The sequence below is a fragment of the Myotis nattereri genome, assembly GCF_964212035.1.
Source record: "Myotis nattereri genome assembly, chromosome: 3".
Classification (NCBI taxonomy): Eukaryota; Metazoa; Chordata; class Mammalia; order Chiroptera; family Vespertilionidae; genus Myotis; species Myotis nattereri.
Genome location: NC_138077.1, coordinates 16,970,487 through 16,991,279, shown reverse-complemented (window position 1 = coordinate 16,991,279; position 20,793 = coordinate 16,970,487). Strand labels below are relative to the sequence as shown.

At 40.5% G+C, this 20,793-nt stretch overlaps 1 long non-coding RNA gene and 1 pseudogene across 2 annotated transcripts in view; both read left to right on the top strand.

The window, feature by feature from the left end:
* The window catches only part of LOC308516780, a 39,571-nt gene that overhangs the window by 1,646 nt on the left and 17,132 nt on the right, over nt 1–20,793 (top strand). The gene's annotated exons all lie outside the window — the stretch shown is intronic.
* LOC308516853 (peptidyl-prolyl cis-trans isomerase A-like) lies at nt 244–20,405 on the top strand (annotated as a pseudogene). Its single transcript has 2 exons — nt 244–352; nt 19,908–20,405. The product of its transcript is annotated as a peptidyl-prolyl cis-trans isomerase A-like (transcript).

Below are 20,793 nucleotides of genomic sequence, written 5' to 3'. Positions count from 1 at the left end.
GGGCCGAGCTCATCCCCGCCGCCTTGCTATTTGCTGTAGAGGCGACAGGGGTCGTGGGGCCCCGTCCCTGTGCTGCCTGGGCATCGGCTCCCCTCTTTCCGGGCCCCCTGCGCCCTGACATCCTCCACGTTGGGAGTGCGAGTTCTGCATCGAGCTCTAGGGCTCCATTTCTAGAGTCTCTAGACCCAGGGCTGGCCGGGGGTTAGGGGGGGACCGGGACCTGCCGGAAGGGAGACCGCGGTGATGGGCTCTGGTCCTCGACCTTCTCGCCGTCGTAGTAACTGCAGGCTCGTCGACTGTGCGGCCGCCATGCTGTATTTCAGGGCAGTCGGGCCCTCCCCTGGCTGCACAGGTGCCCCTCGGAGCAGGGACCACCTCTGGCCGATGGATTCTATTCTTCCGCTAGTAGTTGTTCTGTCATATTTAACATCCTCTGGCTGACTGGTGCGTCCCTGCCGACCTGCACTGCGCCCAGGGTCTTGCAGGAAGGAGGGGCTCCCGGGATGTTGGCGGAAGGAATGAATCCTTGAGAGTCCAGGCTTTTGGCTAACTGGGTATTTCCATGCCAGGACTTCCCAGATACAAAGCTTAAGCTGCGAGCAAATGCAAAGGTGGAAGAGGAACGGTAACTTTCTGAAGAAAAGGAGGCACATCTTGTCAACCTTGATTATGGAATTGGCAGCGTGGTGTTCGTTTTGTGAAAGAACTGTAAATACAGGCCCCCTCCAAATACAAGGGTATTTCTACTTTCTAAAAATTATTATCGAAAGAAAGCCAGTCAGTTTTCACTCTTTCAGACTGAAACGTGTACATTACTCAAGAACTGATTGTTTAAGTTATACGTTGACCAGATTTCCCAGGACCCAGGCGGCCTCAGAGCATGTTTTCAACCCAGTTTTTTATGAATATTTAATTTTTTTTATTGCTAATATTAGTGATTATAGCCTATTTACAATTCAAAACAGTATTTTTTTTAAGCAAACGTCCATAGGCAATCCTAAGACCGAATAAACTTTATTTTTTTAAAAAGTATACTCTAATACCTAGGGGTACTAGACTGGTGAATTTAAAGAGAGTACTGCTATTTATGCCCTGGAATATACTAGGAGATGTGAGGGCGTTTTCATTCTAAACTCATAACCATCTGATTGAGGTTATTTTACTGATGAAGCCTTTTATCGCTCTAATATCATAAAATACCCAGGAAGCCACAAATATTACCCAAAATTTGTTCTGAAATTCCTATAGCTCAAGATTGCTATTTTGTGTAAAGTTTAGAACTCTGTGGTCCAGACTTAGAGCAATACCATATCCAAAAAAACCACAGGCAAGCACCTGAAATCTAATTATGAAATAACTTTTTAAAGTTCTCATACCCTGAACGCTGTGAAGCAGATAAATAACAACACATCTTAAACACTTCTCTTTTCCCTCCTCCGCTGTTCTCACACAAGGTCACTGCTTGTGTGCTTTCCAAGTGTGGCCAGTTCTCCAGCCCTGGCTTCTGTGCTTCAGATCTTTCCCCCAGCTCTCTTTCCTTCTGAGTCAGAATCACAAAAGCCCCAAAGAATCGTTCTATCAAGGACGGACCCTCCTCTGTAGGAAGCTGGAAGAGAGAAGCAGATTTGATACAAACAATTACATAAAAATCTGTACTTTTCCTTTCACAGCTGATTCCTTCTAAATGTTCACTAAGATCCTGTGTTAATAGGTCTAGTTGGCTTTTAGCATAAGGGGTTTCTTTTGAAAATGAGCCACCTTAAACAGGGCAGGGGCTTTACAATCACACACATCTTGTGGTTGTATCCCAAAGTCACAGCAAACCCGATTCACACACGATCTCCAAAACTAAGAATAGCTTTCTATAACGCTTTAACATCTGTTATTCCTTTAAGTTTAGAGATGTTCAATATTAAAAACAATAATCTCAGGTACCATCTTCTTAATCCACATGTCAAGTTGGAATCTGGACAGAGTTCTGTTATGTAACATCAGGGAAAAGTGTGCAGCCTTTGGGGATCTGAAACCTTTTCATTCTAAAAACATTTCCATATATTTCTTCAAAATTTTTCAAGACTTAACCAATTGTCTAAGTGAAAATAAATTGAATCTATTTTCTTTGTTTCAATTTCTTAAATACCCATAAAACTGGCAGTGGTTAAAAAAAAACAAGCATAAAGAAAATTTGTAATCTCCATTATTTTCTCCATTACATCATGCAATGAAATGACTTCCAAAAGTCAAAACACAAACTCTCTTGATGAATGAGGCAATGGAAATTGGACACACTAACTTCCCATTTTGAGTTGTATTAACCGGTGAAACTCCGTCCTGCCCCAAGTGTGCCCCAAACATGTCCCATCTCTTTCTGAAAATGTACTGAGCCAACTTCTCAGATATTTTGTTGGTAGTTGGTTAGGATTTGGTCATTTGTGCGATCTAGGTTGGGAAATTGTCTAGATGGGCCGAACACTCAAGTAGAGCTTCATATTAAAAACTGGTGTAAAATGTCCCTGCTGGTTAGGAGAGGTACCATTGTTGTAGAATTCCTTTGACAACACTCTCTTGTGCTCCAAACCAGCAGAGAAACTGAATTCTATTAGCAAGTAGTGTCCTAATTCCTACCCTTATTCCATGGAACAAAATTGGGAATAGAATTGTATTCAATTAGCAAAACTTTCACAAATATTATAACAAAAAGAACTGTTTTGAAATATACTAGTAACTGTTAGGGTTCTCCAGAGAAACAGAACAAATAGGATGCATATATGGAGAGAGAGATTTCTTTTAAGGAATTGGCTCATGAAATTATGGGACCCGGCAAGTCTGAAATCTGTAGGGCAGGCTGGCAGGCGGAAAACCCAGGCAAGAGTTGAAGTTGCAGTCTTGAGTCCAAAATCCATAGGCAGGATTTCGCTTACTATCTTAATGCAGTAATATTCATTCTACTCCAGAAAAACCTCAGTTTTTGCTTTTAAGGCCTTCAAGAGATTGAGGCCTATCCTCATTATTGAGGGTCATCTCCTTTATATAAAGCCTATCCTATATAATCTACACTAATAAAAGAGAAAAATGGTAATTGGCGTACGGCGATACCGTTTTTATTGGCTAATCAGGGCTATATGCAAATTAACTGCCAACTAAGATTGGCAGTTAACTGCCAACAAGATGGCGGCTAATTTGCATATGTAGGCACAATGCAGGGAGGCGAAAGGGAAAGCAGGAAGAAGCCCCCTGCCACTGACAGTGATCAGAAACCCAGGGGGGAGCTAAGAGCTGGGGGGCAGGGCAAAGGCGGCCCCAGGGCCCTGCCCCCCCAGCCATGATCGGAGAATCAGGTGCCTTTGCCGCCCTGGCCAGTGATAGCAGGAAGTAGGGGTGGAGCCAGCGATGGGAGCTGGGCATGGTCGAAGCTGGCAGTCCCGGGAGCTAGGGGCCCCTTGCCTGGGCCTAAAGCGGAGCCCACGATCGCGGGGCCGCTGCAGCTGTGGGTCCCCGCTGCCCGGGCCGGACGCCTCAGCCAGAGGCATCCTGCAGAGGCAGGGGCGGAGCCCACGCAATCGCAGTCCCCCCCCCCCCCCCACTGCCACTGCAGGACACCGCTGCCCGGGCCAGACGCCTAGGCCAGAGGCATCAGGCCTGGGCAAGCAGCCGATCCTGCGATTGGAGGGTGATGGGGGTCAATGCCTGAGGGCTCCCAGTATGTGAGAGAGGGCAGGCTGGGCTGAGGGACACTCCCCCCCCCCCACACACACACACACACAGTGCACGAATTTCATGCACCGGGCCCCTAGTCCTATATAATAAAGAGGTAATATGGAAATTGACCATCACATCCTTGCACAAGATGGCCACCCCCATGGTCACAAGATGGCCGGCAAGGGAGGGCAGTTTTGGGGACCAGACCTGCAGGGGAGGGGAGTTGGGGGGACCAGGCCTACAGGGAGGGAAGTTAGGGGGAACCAGACCAGCAGAGGAGGGCAGTTGGGGGCGACCGGGCCTGCAGGGGAGGGAGGGAAGTTAGGGGGGATCAGGCTTGCAGGGCAGGGCAGTTAAGGGTGACCAGGCTGGCAGGGGAGGGCAGTTGGAGGTGATCGGGCCAGCAGGGGAGCAGTTAGGCATCGATCAGGCTGGCAGGGGAGTGGTTAGGGGGTGATCAGGCTGGCAGGCCGAAATGGTTAGGGGCAATCAGGCAGGCAGGCAGGCAGGTGAATGGTTGTGAGCCAGCGGTCCCAGATTGTGAGAGGGGTCCGATTGGAGAGGGTGCACAAATTTTGTGCACCGGGCCTCTAGTTGATTATAAATGTCAATCACATCTACAGAATACCCATTACTGCAACCTCTAGTCTAGTGTTTGACCAAACAACTGGGCACCATGCTCTAGCCCAGTGATGGCGAACCTATGACACGAGTGTCAGAGATGACACACGAACTCATTTTTTTTGTTTGATTTTTCTTTGTTAAATGGCATTTAAATATATAAAATAAATATCAAAAATATAAATCTTTGTTTTACTATGGTTGCAAATATCAAAAAATTTCTATATGTGACACGGCACCAGAGTTAAGTTAGGGTTTTTCAAAATGCTGACACGCCGAGCTCAAAAGGTTTGCCATCACTGCTCTAGCCCAAGTTGACACATAAAATTTAACCATCAACCTTCATGCAATAGTATTTCCTCAGAGGCACAAAATAAGTAGGTTTAAATATATAAATCCCCTAGTGAACAACATAAAGCATGCTTTCATTAAGAAAACAAGTCCCCTTGTTTTTACTTTTCTTCAGGTGTGTGGTGGTGGGAAGGTTGGGGATGGGAATATAGGATTGTATGTCAGTTTTCAGGAGTCCTCTTCTGCATAACCATGTCAAATATTTGTGCTACAGCATTGGGAACAGTGCATCTATTAGGATCAAACAATGATCAAATATTGCTCACAATCTTTGGAAGGTAGAGATGTGAACGACCTGCATATTGTAAATTGTATTATAAAATAAGTGCCACAGGAAGATATAAAGGCAATAGTGTTGTCCTATATAATAAAAGCCTAATATGAAAATCGACCACACTGCGGAATGAAAGGTGGAACAATCGATTGCTATGATGCACACTGACCACCAGGGGGCAGACACTCAACAAAGGAGCTACCCCCAGCCCGCAGGCCTCAGGCTGGCCAAGACGGGTGCCAGCGGGGATCCCCAGATCGCCCCACCAGTTGCCCTACATATTGGCCCTGATCACCCGCCAGGCCTAGGGACCGTACCTGTGCACAAATTTTGTGCACCAGGCCTCCAGTAGTTATATAAAAAACTTTCTGTCAGCTGAAAGGAAGTTTCCTAAAGTTGTGAGTGCAGCATTGCAAACCTTCCTTAGTACTTTTTCAATACAATCAGGTAGAGGGGGAGAGGACATAAACATAAGGAAATTGCTTCGAAGGAAGAGTCACTCCTTTTTATGTGGGCAGTGTCAGTTGTACCACAGAGATGGTTAGAATTACTGAAATTCACACAGCAAGTCCTGACACTGGATGGCCTAATTAGGGTGATTATGGATAAGGTTTTAAAAATCTGCTTTGTCAGCAGATGATCCAATAAAGTGTTACCATAAAGAGCATGTTCCCACCCCACACCTGGCCCAAGAGAAACTCAAAACATGGAGCTAAAGTTACCACATTAATAATTATTTGTGATGTGGTTGGCAAAAATAGTTTGTCATTGTATTTATAGGAGTACTCACTTTAAGCAGATGATTGCAGCAAGTCAAGTTTTTCTCTACCTTGTAGGAAGGTTTCAACAACTCTTACTTTTTTGTGTGATACAAAAAGCATATATATAGAGAGATATATGACACAGAGATGGTTTTTTTTCTTAGGGTTTTTTTTTTTTTTTTTTTTCTAGCCTAGAACAGTCACAAGTACTTCTTTCTTTTCAGACGGAAAGTTAGTAAGAATAATAAACTAGCTATGGCTCATATCAGTAGCAACAAATGAAACACAATGGGGCAGTATGTGTGGAAGGAAACAGGGTAGAACAAAGTTCTTGTATTCGTATTTTTCTGTTTTGTTTTGCCTTTGTTTTACATTGCAGACATATAAATACTGAATTTTCATTGTGTCAAAGAACCAAAGTGAATTGGAAGAATAATACTCCACCAGATGTTCAGCATAAATGTCATATATATTTCTAGGATGTTAAAATATATCAGGACAACTACTATTGGAAGAATAGAATTCATTAGTCTTTTGATATGGGTGCATAACTTATGCAAATTTCAATGGGCTTTTTCAACTATATGATCTGTGTTTAATTTGGAAGACCTTACATTAGTGATAACTCTTTATTTTGGATTTTCAGTGATAGCATGGATTTCATTCAATTTTATTATTTTTAAGACAGGTAACTCATTAAGTTCATAAATAAATATTTTAAAACTATTTGGTTAATGGGATCCTTCATATATTTGTATTTACAAATCAGAAAAAAAAAAAACAATCTAGGAGAGACTTTCAAAAAGGAGCAAGCCCCAAAGCACTGGTCTTCTCTCTTCACACTCATTTCCTCAGTGTTTGAACTAATCATCTTCTGGCTTTGAACACTTGATGTGAGCGGACTTCCTAATTAATAGTTCCAGCTCCAGATAATTCTCCGAACCCCAGACTTGTGCATCCAACAGCTTAATGCACAACTTCACTTAGATGCCTAATAGGCATTTCATTCATAACATGTCCCAAGATGAACCCTTGTTTGCCCCCGCCTCTCAACCTGAACTACATTTACTCCTTAATTGTTTGTTATCTCATCTCAGTACAATTCTTCTGCCCTTGGCTCGGGCCGATGATTTTGGAGTCAACAAACTCCTTCCTCTCTTTGCCAACATCCAACAGGCCATCGATGAGCAAATCTTCTTGACTCATCTTTTGATTTTCAACTGTTTTTGGCCCACTCCAATGGCCATACAATGTTCTGCAGGCCACACACAGTAGTTGCCACCTCACTTACCTTCTTCCAACCCATCCTCCTCATTTCGTGTCATAGTCTCCTATTTCACTCTCCTCTCATTTCAATCCGGTGTCATGATCTACATTAGTTTCCTATTGCTACATAACAAATGACCACAAGTTGTCACAAATTAAGCAGCTTAAAACAATACAAATTTATTATCCCACAGTTCTGTAGGTCAGAAGTTGGGTTGGCTTGGTTGTTTTCTCGTTTTTTGGGCAAAATCCCATGCCTGATTTTTGTAGGACGGAGGTCCCTGTTCCTTGTTGGCTGTCAACGAGGGCCCGTCCTTAGCTCCAGAGCCCACTCCCTGGGCTCTGCTCATGGGACCTTCCATTTCAGTCAGCAACAGTGCATGGCATTCTTCTCACACTTGTAATCTCTGATTTTCCCTCCTGCTGAATCTGAAGAGAACTGAATTTGAGAAAAGGGAGACATCACGTGTAGACATTAAGACATTTGTTGAAAAAGTAATACTATATTAAGAGCATAATATAAATATGAACAGTAAAATGTATCAATCCACTAAATAGATTTACATTGGCATTGTAGGTTCTTTAGCTGAAATATAGAACTGACAATTTTTTCTTAAGGAAAGGAAGATGATGACACGTAAAATCATGCAGAATTCAGTGGTAAATGGTTTAGTATAGTTTAATAGTTTGTTGCTTTTATAATCTTAGGTTATAAAAGAGTTGAACTGAAAATGTCATGCTCTTACCCAATTTCATTGCCCCATGGCTTTCCACGCTCTTTTCTTTTTGTTGGCCAGCACACTACTTCATTTTAAGCCAAGTGTTTGAAAGTGTCAAATGAAAGTACTGCCGCAGCCAGGTGGCAGCTGCCTTTGTTTTTACTTGAGTGTGAGTTAGCTTCACAGATGTCAACTTGTATTCTTGTTTAATGAAATAATTTCTATGAATTCCAAATACACTAAAATATTGCCAGAATTACCTTGAAAAACTTAGTGTACAGTAATAAATGCAGACTCCAGCAACAGTTCAAGTATATCAAATATCCATTCTCAAAGAGCTTAGGGGATCAACATGATAGTATTAACAATTTTAGCTTTTTTAAAAAAATTCACTGTTGGTATTGTTTTTATTTTATCCAGTTCTCTACAGGTTATCATTTTACATATTTCTCCACCTTACTGCCATCTATGACACGCTATAAACTAAGGACATTTGTTTGTGTTGCCCAGCCACCCCCAGGTACAATAGACTAGACACATTGAATATGCTAACAACAACGGGAAGATGAGATTTATTGTACACTATTTCAAAAATGTCTGAATTTTGGTAAAAATAACTAATGTATTTCCAGAGTCAGAGTGGACTATTTGAAGTTAACAAAATTCACACATCCCTCCAAGAGTAAAGGGTCTGTAGGTTAAGGTTGGGGCCTGAGTGAATAAATCTATGAAATATAACGTTTAAGGGTTCAGAGGGAGACTTAAGAGAAGACAATGTGAATTAACAGCCTTAGGAAAGTTCCACAATGGGAAGAACCATGAAAAGAACTATTTAAGAAAAAACACAGATAAGGAAAGAATGCAGAATTACAGAGTTGCATATTGGTGTTGGAGGCTCAGCTAAAAAGGGCTTAGGACAAACTGGTCAAGGTTTCCCAAGGGCAACATTTAAGGGACACAAGCCAAGTTGGCAATTCAGTTGGTCATTAGTAGTATAACTTCTACTTAAAACTAAAGTGAACAGATTTGGGTCAGAGCCTGTGTCTATAGGTAGGAAGGGTTTGAAGAAGGGAGCTTAAATTCTGGCTTGAACAATGGTCAAGATGGCTGCAAGGTTTAAATCTAATTTTTTAAACCTATGCTAAAATATTTGTATATTATGAGGCTACACCTGGAATATTCTTTAACTCTATGAAGCTTATATTTCAAAATGTTCTCACACACACTAGTAAAGATTAGTGGGTCTTTTGGACTGATGGTATGTTCTGCGATAAAGTGAACAGAAGAGGAAGAAAATGTCAAAAGTTCATGAACCCAAGAGTATTATCTTCAGAGGAGAGATTTTATCTCTCTAAAACTCGGCATCATAGTGGAGCCCTATAAGGAGGATCTGCCATTTGGAACCTGCCTGGGGCAGAATAAGGTAGGGGTACCTCATTCTATCATAGCTAAATTTATGATATGCTACTTGTCTTTTTCTCTCTGACTTATTTCACTCAGCATAATACCCTCTATGTCATTCATGTTGTTAAATGGCAAGATTTCTTTCTTTTTTTTTAATCACTAAGTCATATTTCATGGTATATAGGTACCACTTCTTCTTTATCCATTCATCTATTGATGGACATTTAGGTTGCTTCCATATCTTGGATATTGTAAATAATGCTGCAATGAACATATGGATGCATATGCCTTTTTGATTTAGTGTTTTTGGTTTCTTCAGATAAATACCCAGAAGTAGAATTGCTGGTTCCTTTGTCATCTCTTGTAATAGCCTTTTTTAAAAAAAATTTATTTATTGTCTAAAGTTTTACATATGTCTCCTTCCCCCCCCCCCCTGCCCCGCCCCCCGCAGCCATTCCCACCCCGGGCAAGGCCCCACTGCCCCAGTGTCTGTGTTCATTGGTTATGCTAATATGCATGCAAAGTCTATTTTGTCTGGTATAAGTACTGCTACCCCAGCTTTTTTTTTCCCCCCCATTTTTTATGCAGTATCTTTTCCATGAGTCTTTGGAGCTGAAGTGAGTCTCTTGTAGACAGCATATGTGAGGGTCTTGTTTTGTTATCCACTCAGCCATCATATGTCTTTTAATTGGAGCATTAATCCATTTGCATTTTAAACTAACTGTTGACAGATATGTATTTATTGTCATTTTATTCATGTTTTTAATCTTTTTTTGTTCTTTTTCTTAAAGAAGACCCTTTAACATTTCTTGTATTATTGGTTTATTGATGAACTCCTTCAGCTTTTTCTTGTCTGGGAAACTCTATCTGTCCTTCGATAGCTCTGCTGGGTAGAGTAATCTTGGTTATAGGTCCTTGCTTTACATCACTTTGAATATTTCGTGTCAATCCCTTCTGGCCTGCAAAGATTCTGTTTTCTATCTTCATTTTTATGTTTCTTGTCTATTTGTTGAAGTTCTCAATGAGTTCATCTATTCTTCCCCAAAGTTCATTGAGCATCCTTATAACCAGTGTTTTGAACTCTGCATCTGGTAGATTGTTTGACTCCACTTTATTTAGTTCTTTTTCTGGAGTTTTGCTCTGTCCTTTCATTTGGGACATGTTGTTCTTTTGTTGTTGTTATTGTTTTTGTCACCAGGATGGGGCAAACAGTGTGAGCCAGGTTGATGGAAGACTTAGATATGGGGCACACCTGCTGGCTCTGTGTCGGGGGGAGAGCTCAGGAAAGGAACAACGGCCTCTGTCCGCACTCTGGGAGAAAGCTGCCCTTCAAGTCTCACCCCAAAACCAGACAATTCTGCTCCTTCCCGTATATCCCTGGCACCTTCTGACATGCTGCCCCAGCACTGGACCTCAGAGCGAGTGAGTTCAAGTAAGTCTGTGCATGTGCCCTTTAAGAGAAAGGTCTGAGACTCCAGCCGCCCTTCCTCTCACTCAGTCACAATCCTCGCTGATTTTTATAGCCAGAAATTATGGGGACTTCTCTTTCTGGCTCTGGAACCCTGGACTGAGGGCCTAGTGGGGGTTTGGGACCCCTCACTCCTCAGGGGGCCCCTCCCAGCTGACATATCCCTCCTGAATTTTATCTACCACATGTGGGTTTGGGACTAGCCCATTCTACATCTTTGCCCTGCCTGCTGTATGAAGCTTCTACTGTATATCCTTAGTTATAGGATTTTTGTTCAGCTAGACTCCAGGAAGTTCTGAATGATGGTTATTCTGTAGTTTAGTTGTTTTGATGTGGTTATGGGAGGATGCCAGTACCATATTTACCTATGCTACCATCTTGATCAGAGCTTCTAGCTATAGGGTTTTCATACATGCTTTTTATCTGGTTGAGGAAGTTCCTGTCTAGTTGTATTTTCTGAGGTAATATGAAAACTACAAAAGTAATTGCTTGGCACAAATTGAATAATTAAAATATTGTATCAATTATGTTCTTCAATCTTGATGTATTATCTTTTCAATAAAATGTTCAATAATACCTGAGTCCCTTTTTGTTTTGGACAGAAAGAAACCACATTGGCTAAGGTAAATGGGGGATTATTTGATCATGGAAATGAGAGTTATGCTCAGGGACTTATGATGCCATCAGGGCCCAGTTTCTATCTCCCAGGATCTCTGGCCTATAGTTCTGGCACCATTCTTGGACATCATCTCATCTTGTTATGATAAAAATAGCCAGCAGCTCCAGATCTTATGACTTCTCATACTAAAGGACACCAGAAAAGAGTGTCTCTGTCCTGGAAGTCTCAGCGAAAGTTTTGTGGTGCCCCGGCAGTGTGGCTCAGTGGTTGAGCATCAACATAGGAACCAGGAGGTCATGGCCTGGTCAGGGCACTTGCCTGGGTTGCAGGCTCAATCCCTGTTGGGGTCATGCAGAAGGCAGCCTATCGATGATATTTCTCTTTCATCAATGTTTCTATTTCTCTATCCACCTCCCTTCCTCTCTCTCTAAAAATCAATAAAAAAATACAAAACAAAACAAAAAAACACAAAAAGCTGCTCTCTGGCAATCTAATTCTAATCTCTACAACATTCTCAACCTCTTTTCAGAACTCATTATGTTCTTGTCTCAGTGTAAACTTGGCTTTTCCTTGACATCATTACTTCTCAGGCAGCTTTTTCTAGAAGATACCCACCATTCCTTCTTCATCTGTACCACTTGGCCAGAAGATGGTATTCACTTAGACCTTCATTGTCACTTCCAAACCTTGACTTTCCAATCATATAAAAAAATCTCTTTCTTTGAGTTGTATGATTCCCAACTCTAACACCCACAACTCTGTCTTAATTAACCTGGTCACTTTCACTATCACTGAGGATGATGACAAGTAGTTTCTCAACAAGAAAATGTGAAATGGAAATGATCCCCCATGTCTTCCAGTGTCTCAGTTCCTCTTTCTGGAAACAACTATAATCACCATTTTTTTTTTTTATTTCTTCCAAAGATATCTTCTGCAGATATAATCATGGGCATATAATTTATTCATATACTATTCTATACACTATTCTGAATCCTTTCTTTTTTTCTTTTTGTTAACAAAATACTTAGAATAATTTTTCTTATCAGTACATACAAATCTTCCTATTTTTAAAATATGTTTTTTATTGATTTCAGAAAGAGGAAGGGAGATAAACAGAGAGATAGGAACATCAATGATAAGAGAGAATCATTGATTGCCTACCTCCTGGACGTCTTTTACCGGGGATTGAGCCCGCTACCCAGGCATGTGCCCTGACTGGGAATCAAACAGGCGATCTCCTGGTGCATGGGATGATGTTCAACCAATTGAGCCACACTGATGGGGCTCAAATTTTCCGTGTTTTTTTTTTTTTTTTTTTAAAGTCTCTGCCATTGTAAATAAGGCTGCCCAAAATAACATTTTACCTATGTCAACCTTTATATTTGCAAATTATTTGTGGCATCAGTTCTTAGAACTGAGATTGCTGGGTCAAAAGATATTTACTTTTTTTACATTGTAGTAGATATTGACAAAATTGCTCTTGGTAGGCTGTGTGCTCATTTACACCCATCAGCAAAGTTTGAGTCAGTTTCCAATTATCCTTGCCAACACCATATTTTGTTCATTTCTTTCACCTTTGCCAATTTGATAATTGAAAAATGTTTCATAGACATTTTAATTTGTGATTTTCCTCTTTTGAGTGAGGATGCTCATCTTTTCAAATGTTTAGCACTGTATTCCCTTTCCTGTGAATTGTTAGCCATCTCCTTTGCCTATTGTGATATTGTGATTTATAACAAGAAATATATACTTTGGTCTTGGTTCCTGTTGTTGGCTCTGAGCTCCTAAAATCTTTGGAATTTCCTAAGCGATAAGAGCAACATATGTATTTTTATTATGTTAATGGTGACTTTTGGCACTTAAGATTGGGGGCTGGTTGCCTGGAGAACCAAACACGTGATTAGAGGGTTGGATCTTTCAGTTTCACCCCCTCCAGGCCTCCAGGGAGGGCCAAGGAAAAGGACTGGAGATTGAATCAATCAGCACTTACCAATGATTTAATCAATTATGCCTATGGAAGCCTCCACTAAAACACAAAAAGGACAAGGTTTGAAGAGTTTCTGGGTTGCTGAACCAGAATTCTTCCAGGTGCCACAGTGCTGGACCGTAAACTCCACAAAGACAGAAAAAGTTCCTTTGCCCTATGTATCTCTTCATCTGGATGCTAATTGTATCCTTTAATATCCTATGTAATAAACCCATAATCTGGTGAGTAAACAGGTTTTCCAGGTTCTGTGAGATGCTGTAGCAAATTAATTGAACCCAAGAAGGAGGTTGTGGGAACCTGATTTATAGCTTTTTCGTCAGAAGCATGAATAAAAGCTAAGCTTGTGATTAGCATCCGAAGTTGAGGGCTGTTTTGTGGGACTGAGCCCTTAACCTGTGGAATCTGATGCTCTATCTGGGTAGATAATGTCAGAATTAGTTGAACTATGGAACACACAGCAGATGTCAGAGAACTGCTTGGTGGTGTGATGTGCCACATGATAGAATTCAGAGCAGAGCCCTTACCTATTTCCTCATTTTATTGCAGGTCTTTATATAATAAAGAAAATAGACCTCTACTGAGATGTGAGGTGCAATATATTTTTTCCTAGTTTGTTGAATCGCCATTTGGTTTTGGTATTTCTTGTGTAGAACAATTTTATTTAGATATTGTTTCGTTGATCAATCTTTCCATTTTGCTATCGCTATTTTATATTATACCTATACTTCCCCTATTTTGAGATGATTTAAACAACTTCTGTACTCCATGGTGACTATCTTATATAATAAAGCCTAATATGCTAAGTGCCGACCATTAGTTTGACCATTTGACCAGTCGCTATGACGCACACTGACCACCAGGGAGCAAATGCTCCGACCAGTAGGTTAGCTTGCTGCTGGGGTCTGGCCAATTGGGACTGGGGGAGGTGGACCAGACAGAGCCCTGGAGCCCTCCCACGGTCCCTCCCTGGCCCCAATGGTGCACCAGTGGGGTCCCTCGGGCCTGGCCTGCACCCTCTCGAAATCTGGGACCCCTTGGGGGATGTCAGAGAGCCGGTTTTGCCCCAATCCCCACAGGCCAAGCCAAGGGACTCCACCAGTGCATGAATCTGTGCACCGGGCCTCTAGTAATTAATAATACTGTATTGCATATTTGAAAGTTACTAAGAGAGTAGATCTTAAAAGTTTGAATCACAAGAAAAAAAATTGTAACTATGTATAGTGATGGACATGAAGTGGACTTGTGGTGATCATTTTGCAACAAATATAAATATCAAATTATTATGTTTTATACCATAAATTAATGTTATACTCCGTATGTGTTAGGGTTTGACGGGGACAGGGACTGTGGAAGAATTCACAACTATAAGAAGAGATGCAGAGAGGAAGTTTACTGTCCTTTCCACAAAGGGAAAGGGCTAAGTGGTACTGCCAATCAATACAGGGCAAGAAACAAAAAGTGGCTTCTCTTTTTAAAGAGTCTTGGCTGCTGTTTCTAGGTGACAAGGAAGGGAGGAGGATTGGGTGCTGAAGTTGAGTTGTTTGTTTTTCAGGAGATAGTCCTGAGGATGTCCTAGGGAGGTGTCTTATCAGTATTTTTCCCAAGCCTGTAAAACATGCTTAAGAGCAAAAGTTATGAAGAGTTCAAAAGAGGCTTGTCTGAAGGGGTGGGAGTGAGGGGTGGGGAGGGAACTTTCTACTAACTAGAGACTCCTTGGTATGAATTATCCCTGAGTTCTGAAAATAGCAGGGAGGAGGTGGATGTAAGAATGTAGCCTTGAGAGTAGTTTATCTTGTCCCTCAGTTTGAACCAGAAGAGCTAACAATCTTGGGGTTTAATTACCAGGTGTCCTTCTCACAAATTGTGGAAGGCCACAGCAAAGAAAAAGAAAGGCCTTTTTCCTGTCCTTATAATATGTCAATTATATCTCAATTAAAAGAAAAAGAAATTCACATTAGTTTTGGTAGAAAAGAAGTACTTAAAATTTATTTCATTTTTTAAAAACTTGATTAAGGAGCTTCTCAAAATTCCACTTAATGTGAATTTTGTCAGTAAATGTCAACTAAGAAAAAAATTTATTTCATCTATTACTTCCATTTTTATGTGTTTAATTATAGACACAAATCTTTGGTCCATATAGAATACTAGTCTTTCTAACTCTTGCCACTATGGGGGAATCACTTCAGTGTAAAGGACCTTCTCAACTTTCTACCCACTACCGTCTTTGATCTCCTGTGCTCAGATAGCCACCTCCCTTCAGACCTCTCTTTAGCATATCTCAGAACTTCTCATCACCTATGAGACCCTTCTCCTTTTCCAAAATCTTAAAACTCTCACACTCCACTTCCTCATTATGATCTCTTATCCTTCTAGGACCCTTGCTCCCTTAATTTGATTTCAAATTTATAATAGTTTTATCAAGATCTCTGACCCTTAATATCTCTCTTTTTTTCTTATATTGTCTGCCCTTCCTAGGTAGGACCACATAATGATTTTCATGAGCCCTAAACATTTTTTCCTCCATTGGCTTCTTGCTTAATAAAAAAGTAAGTTATATTTTACAATTGCACTTATATAAAGATAAATATATTTACATATATATTTAACCTTTTCTTTGCCTTAGTTTATTTTTCTTCTGTTTCTGAAAGAAAATTAAAACATTTTTGTGGGCTCTAAAGCTCTGTGGCTTAAACATCATTCAGGCCTGCTCCTAGGACTGATTTACTGCTTTGATCACTTTCTCAATGGTCAAAGCAGTAAATCAACACCATCCTCTGCCCTTTGGCCCCTTGTTTTCCTGTGTATTTGTACTGCCAAACCTCAAAGCTATATGAATCTTCTGAGCCCTACTAGAGAAAAATTATAAAGGAGATTGGTGCCATCACAGTTTAAGGGTCCATGACATGAACTGAGCGATCAACATGTTTAACTATTTTTCTACATGTTCCTGATCACTTATCTGTTCATTCCTCATGTTTGCTATTCCAAATCATTTAGCATTCTATTCAACTGAGAGAAAATAAAGCATGCACTCTTTTAACTCTCCATTCTTCCATATTCTGATTAGCCTTGGCTGGGTAACAAAACATTCCAAGATTCAGTGGCTTAAAACAAAAATTATTCTTCTCTTAAGATTTTGTGGATTGACAGGCACAGCTGGGCAGTTCTCGTTTTGGGTCTCTGGTGTGATTGCACCTTAACCTACGGTCAGTTTGACCTATAGACAATTGAAGATTTGACTGAGTTGGATGCTCAAGATGTCACTCCCACATGGCTGGCAATTGCTGTTAGCTGTAAGCTAGGAGCTGGGGTGGGGCTGTCAACCAGAGTACCTACATGGGCCCAGCCTTTCTATGTGCCTCCATGGTGGCTGGGTCTGAAAAGGAGAGGCCCAAGAGCAAGCATTCCAAATCTGGGTCATAAGCCATGGAAGTCCCAGAATGTCAATTCTACTGCATTCTATTAGTCAAGAAAATCACTAAGAAAAACCTACATTCAAGGGTAAGAGAAGGACTCCATCTTTTGATGGAGGAGTGGTACAGTTACATTACTGAAGAATATATGGATGGAAAATACAATCTGCCATATGTAAAATTGGTTGCTTTTATACCCATTTTTACTTTCTTCATTCCCATCTCCAAGGACATAGTATCTATCTGTTCATAGCTGATTTTTACCACAACAACTAGCTTGTGCTTAGCCTTTCAGAGACCTCATTTTATCAAATATCTCTCCTCTTATGTGTTCAGTCTTTCTGCTACTGGCTATTTTCTTATGAATATCCTCAAGTCTCCCCTGTAAGAATAAAAAAATTATCTCTGTCTAGTATCTCACGCTAAATAATTGCCTTATATTTCTCTATGTACAAACATGATTTTTGAAAATTGGGTCTGTCATTGATTTTATCTTTCCCATTCACTACTCAATCTATTGCATACTAGATATGGACTGCCATCCCTAACACATATTGAAACTACTCTTGTGGTTACTAGAGACTTCATAATTCCCTAATCCAACAGGTACTATAAAATCTTTATCTCAACACTTTGGTAATATTTAAAGATTTAAATATTTATTTGGTTACTACCTTGAACTTGAAACGATGTATAGGCTTTTATGAATCCACTACTGATTTTTTATATGACTTCTTGGCTTTAGAGAATGAAAGGAAAGAATAGGATAGTATGTTAATTCCCTATGGCTCTGTAATACCACACACTTGGTGGTCTAAAACAATAGGAATTATTTATTCTTTCTCAGTTACAGAGGCCAGAAGTCCAAAATCAGTAGCGCTGGGCTGAAATCAAGGTGTCCGCAGGGCTGTGCTTCCTTCAGAAGTTCTAAGGGAGAATAAATTCTCTTTCACTTTCAACTTCTGATTGCTACTGATATTCCTTACCTTGAGATCACTTCCATTTTCAAGTTCAGAATCTGTAAATCTCTCTGTTCAGTCTTCACGTTGCCTTCTTCTTGGTATGTATGTCAAACCTCCCCCCATCACTTTTTTCTTATAAAGACATATGTCACAGCATTTAGGGCCCACACAGATAATCCAGGGCAAACTCCTCATCTCAAAATTCTTAACATAATCACATCAAATCCTTTTCCAAATAGGATAACATTTATAGGTCCCAGGTATTAGGGCATGGCTGTATTTTGGGGTCCCATTTCTTAGCATAAATGAAGAAGAAAACTAAACATGTAATTCAAAATGTTATGGAAGGTCATGGATAACTGACTGAGGTGAGTGTAGCTAATATAAGCTAAAACATGAATTTCAAATGAACAATGGAAAGTATTATTATTATTATTATTATTATTATTATTATTATTGAGGTCAATTTGTTATCCCACTTACTTATGCATTCATTGGTTGATTCTTGTACAAGCCCTGACTGGAGATCGAACACACAATCCTGACATATCGGGGTGATGCTCTAACCAACTGAACTAAGCTGGCCAGGGCAGCATTGGAAATTATTGAGGTACTTTTTAAAAAAAATCTTTTAAAGGCTGGAAAACTCAGTTAAGAAGAATAAAAATGGCAACTCTTGCAGCTTGAAGGAAGAAGCTGTCATGGAATGGGCTGCAAGGGAAGGAATCAGGAAAGAAATATATTTCAGGTAAGATAGAAAGTTGAAGTAGCTTTAGATGAGTACCTATCTTGACATAGCAGTTATAATGAAGTCTTGTTAGTAAGCACTAAAAATCAATCTGAAACATAACTTGTTTAAACTAACAGTGATTGTACAAATCATTTATCATGGTTTCCAAATCACTATCTTAGAATAGATACTGTATAGTTAATGCATCATTAATTAATTAAAAGACTACTAAAATTCCAGACACTAGTGCTTGAGTATGCCCTTATTCAGGAACTTTAATTAAATACAATCAATTGAATTAATGATCTAACGAAGGAAATGATCTTAAGAAAGACTTGCAGTCTGATTTCCCCTCGCCGGAGAAAAATTGTCCCAGGAGACTCATTTGACCACTGACCTATCAAGATAAGCACACTTGCTTGTGTAACCAAGTAGTCATTCAGATATGGCGCTCCATAAGTCTAATTTATATACCTTTTTTTCTTCTTTAGTTCTCATCTAAAATGATAAAAATTTAAAAAGCAATCAATTGTTAATAACAGTAAAATCACATTTCATATTACGTATCATGAATTTGCTTTGAAATGTGGGGAAAAGATTTTTAGTGTTGACCATGACAGACTGAAGTTCAAAAAGAGAAAAAGCCAAAAATGTACCATAATTGCTCCTGAGTGGAGTCTATTATTGATTTCTTCCCCATCATCTCATCAAACAGAAAGTGAAGAGAGGAAAATACAAGTTCAGGGGGACTAGCTGCTCAGGTATTGGACAGGAGCGTTGAGTGAGAATTTCTGGCTCATTAAAAACATTTAAAGGAAGCAGCTTGTCCTCATGTAGGAATCATTATTCTCAGTTTGAGTTCATCCTCTGGAGTTTTCACCTCTCCAGCAGGCCGCATTCGGGGCAATTTCTAAGCAGTGCTTCTTTAATGGGAGGGATTTATGTTAAGTTGGTTCAGGAGAGGTAGACAATTGTGGAGCCTTTTTAATGGACTAAAAAAGACTGTCGAGTAATTAAATAGATTTCTTTTCCCTTAGACTGTTCCATGGTTTTAAAAACACTCCACTGAGCATGTAAAATCAATTTCCATTACTGGCCTTGACCTTTGCAGTTTTATAAACATGTTTTTTTCCTGGGTTTGGAATGTGGCTCAAAGGCAATAGTAGAAGACTAGATGAAATAAGTCGTTGTCATAAAAGTTACTGCTTTTACAGTAAAAGTCTTTTTTTCACACGGGCATTCATTCAACTGTGTATGTTATAAATATCATTACATAAACACCTGCTTCTTTATACTACATATGTATATGTGTATTTATATTGAAGGCAGGCTTTTTAATTTTTATTGCTCTATAATGAAAAAAAAAAAAGCACTTGGTTTTCTCTGCTAAAGGTATTTTTTCCTTTTCCATTGCAAGAAAGTAGCCAAGCCATTATGTTTCTTTGTCCCAGGGATTTTAGGTTGCTTGAATGCAAAGCAGATATCCCCAGAGGACAGCATCATTCCTTTTTGTAGGTTCTGTCTTGGAACACTAGCCCATTGTGGGGATTATGCCACATCACCCAGAGTGGAGGAAAAGAAAGATCAGGGCTGGCTTTGCAGCCGCCACCACCACAGAGCTGCCCATGATCAGCCATAGTGAACCTCACCGTGTTCTTCGACATCACCCTGGACAGCGAGCCCTTGGGCCGCGTCTTCTTTGGGCTGTTTGCAGACAAAGTTCCAATGACAGCAGAAAACTTCTGTGCTCTGAGCACTGTGGAGAAAGGATTTGGTTATAAAGGTTCCTGCTTTCACAGAATTATTCCAGGATTTATGTGACGCGGTGGTGACTTCACTCGCAGTAATGGCACAGGTAGCAAGTCCATCTATGGGGAGAAATTTGAGGATGAGAACTTCATCCTGAAACATACAGGTCCTGGCATCTTGTCCATGGGAAATGCTGGACCGAACACAAACTGGTTTTCAGTTTTTCATCTGTGCTGCCAAGACTGAATGGTTGGATGGCAAGCATGTGGTCTCCTGCCAGGTAAAAGAAGGCATGGATATTGTGACAGCCATGGAGCGCTTTGGGTCCAGAAATGGCAAGACCAGCAAGAAGATCACCATTGCTGACTGTGGACAACTCTAACAAATTTGACTTGTGTTTTTATCTTAACCACCAGACCATTCCTTGTAGTTCAGGAGAGCACCCTTTCACCCTGATTTGCTTGGAATCCTATATAATTAAAGGCAAATATGCAAATTCTCCCCTTGACCGGGAGTTCTACTGGGAGTTCAACCTGGAGTTCGACCCAGGGGTGGGGTCCACTGGCCAACTGCCCAAGTCCCCTCCTCCCGGCCAGCTTGGCCCCAATTGGGGCGTGCCAGCTAGACCCCACCTGTGCACAAATTCATACACCGGGCCTCTAGTGTTCTATAATCTTTGTGCTCTTGCCACAGTTCATCGGGTTCTAAAATTTCCTTACCCCTTTCCAGTCTAGCTGGATTGCAGAGTTAAGTTTATGATTATGAAATAA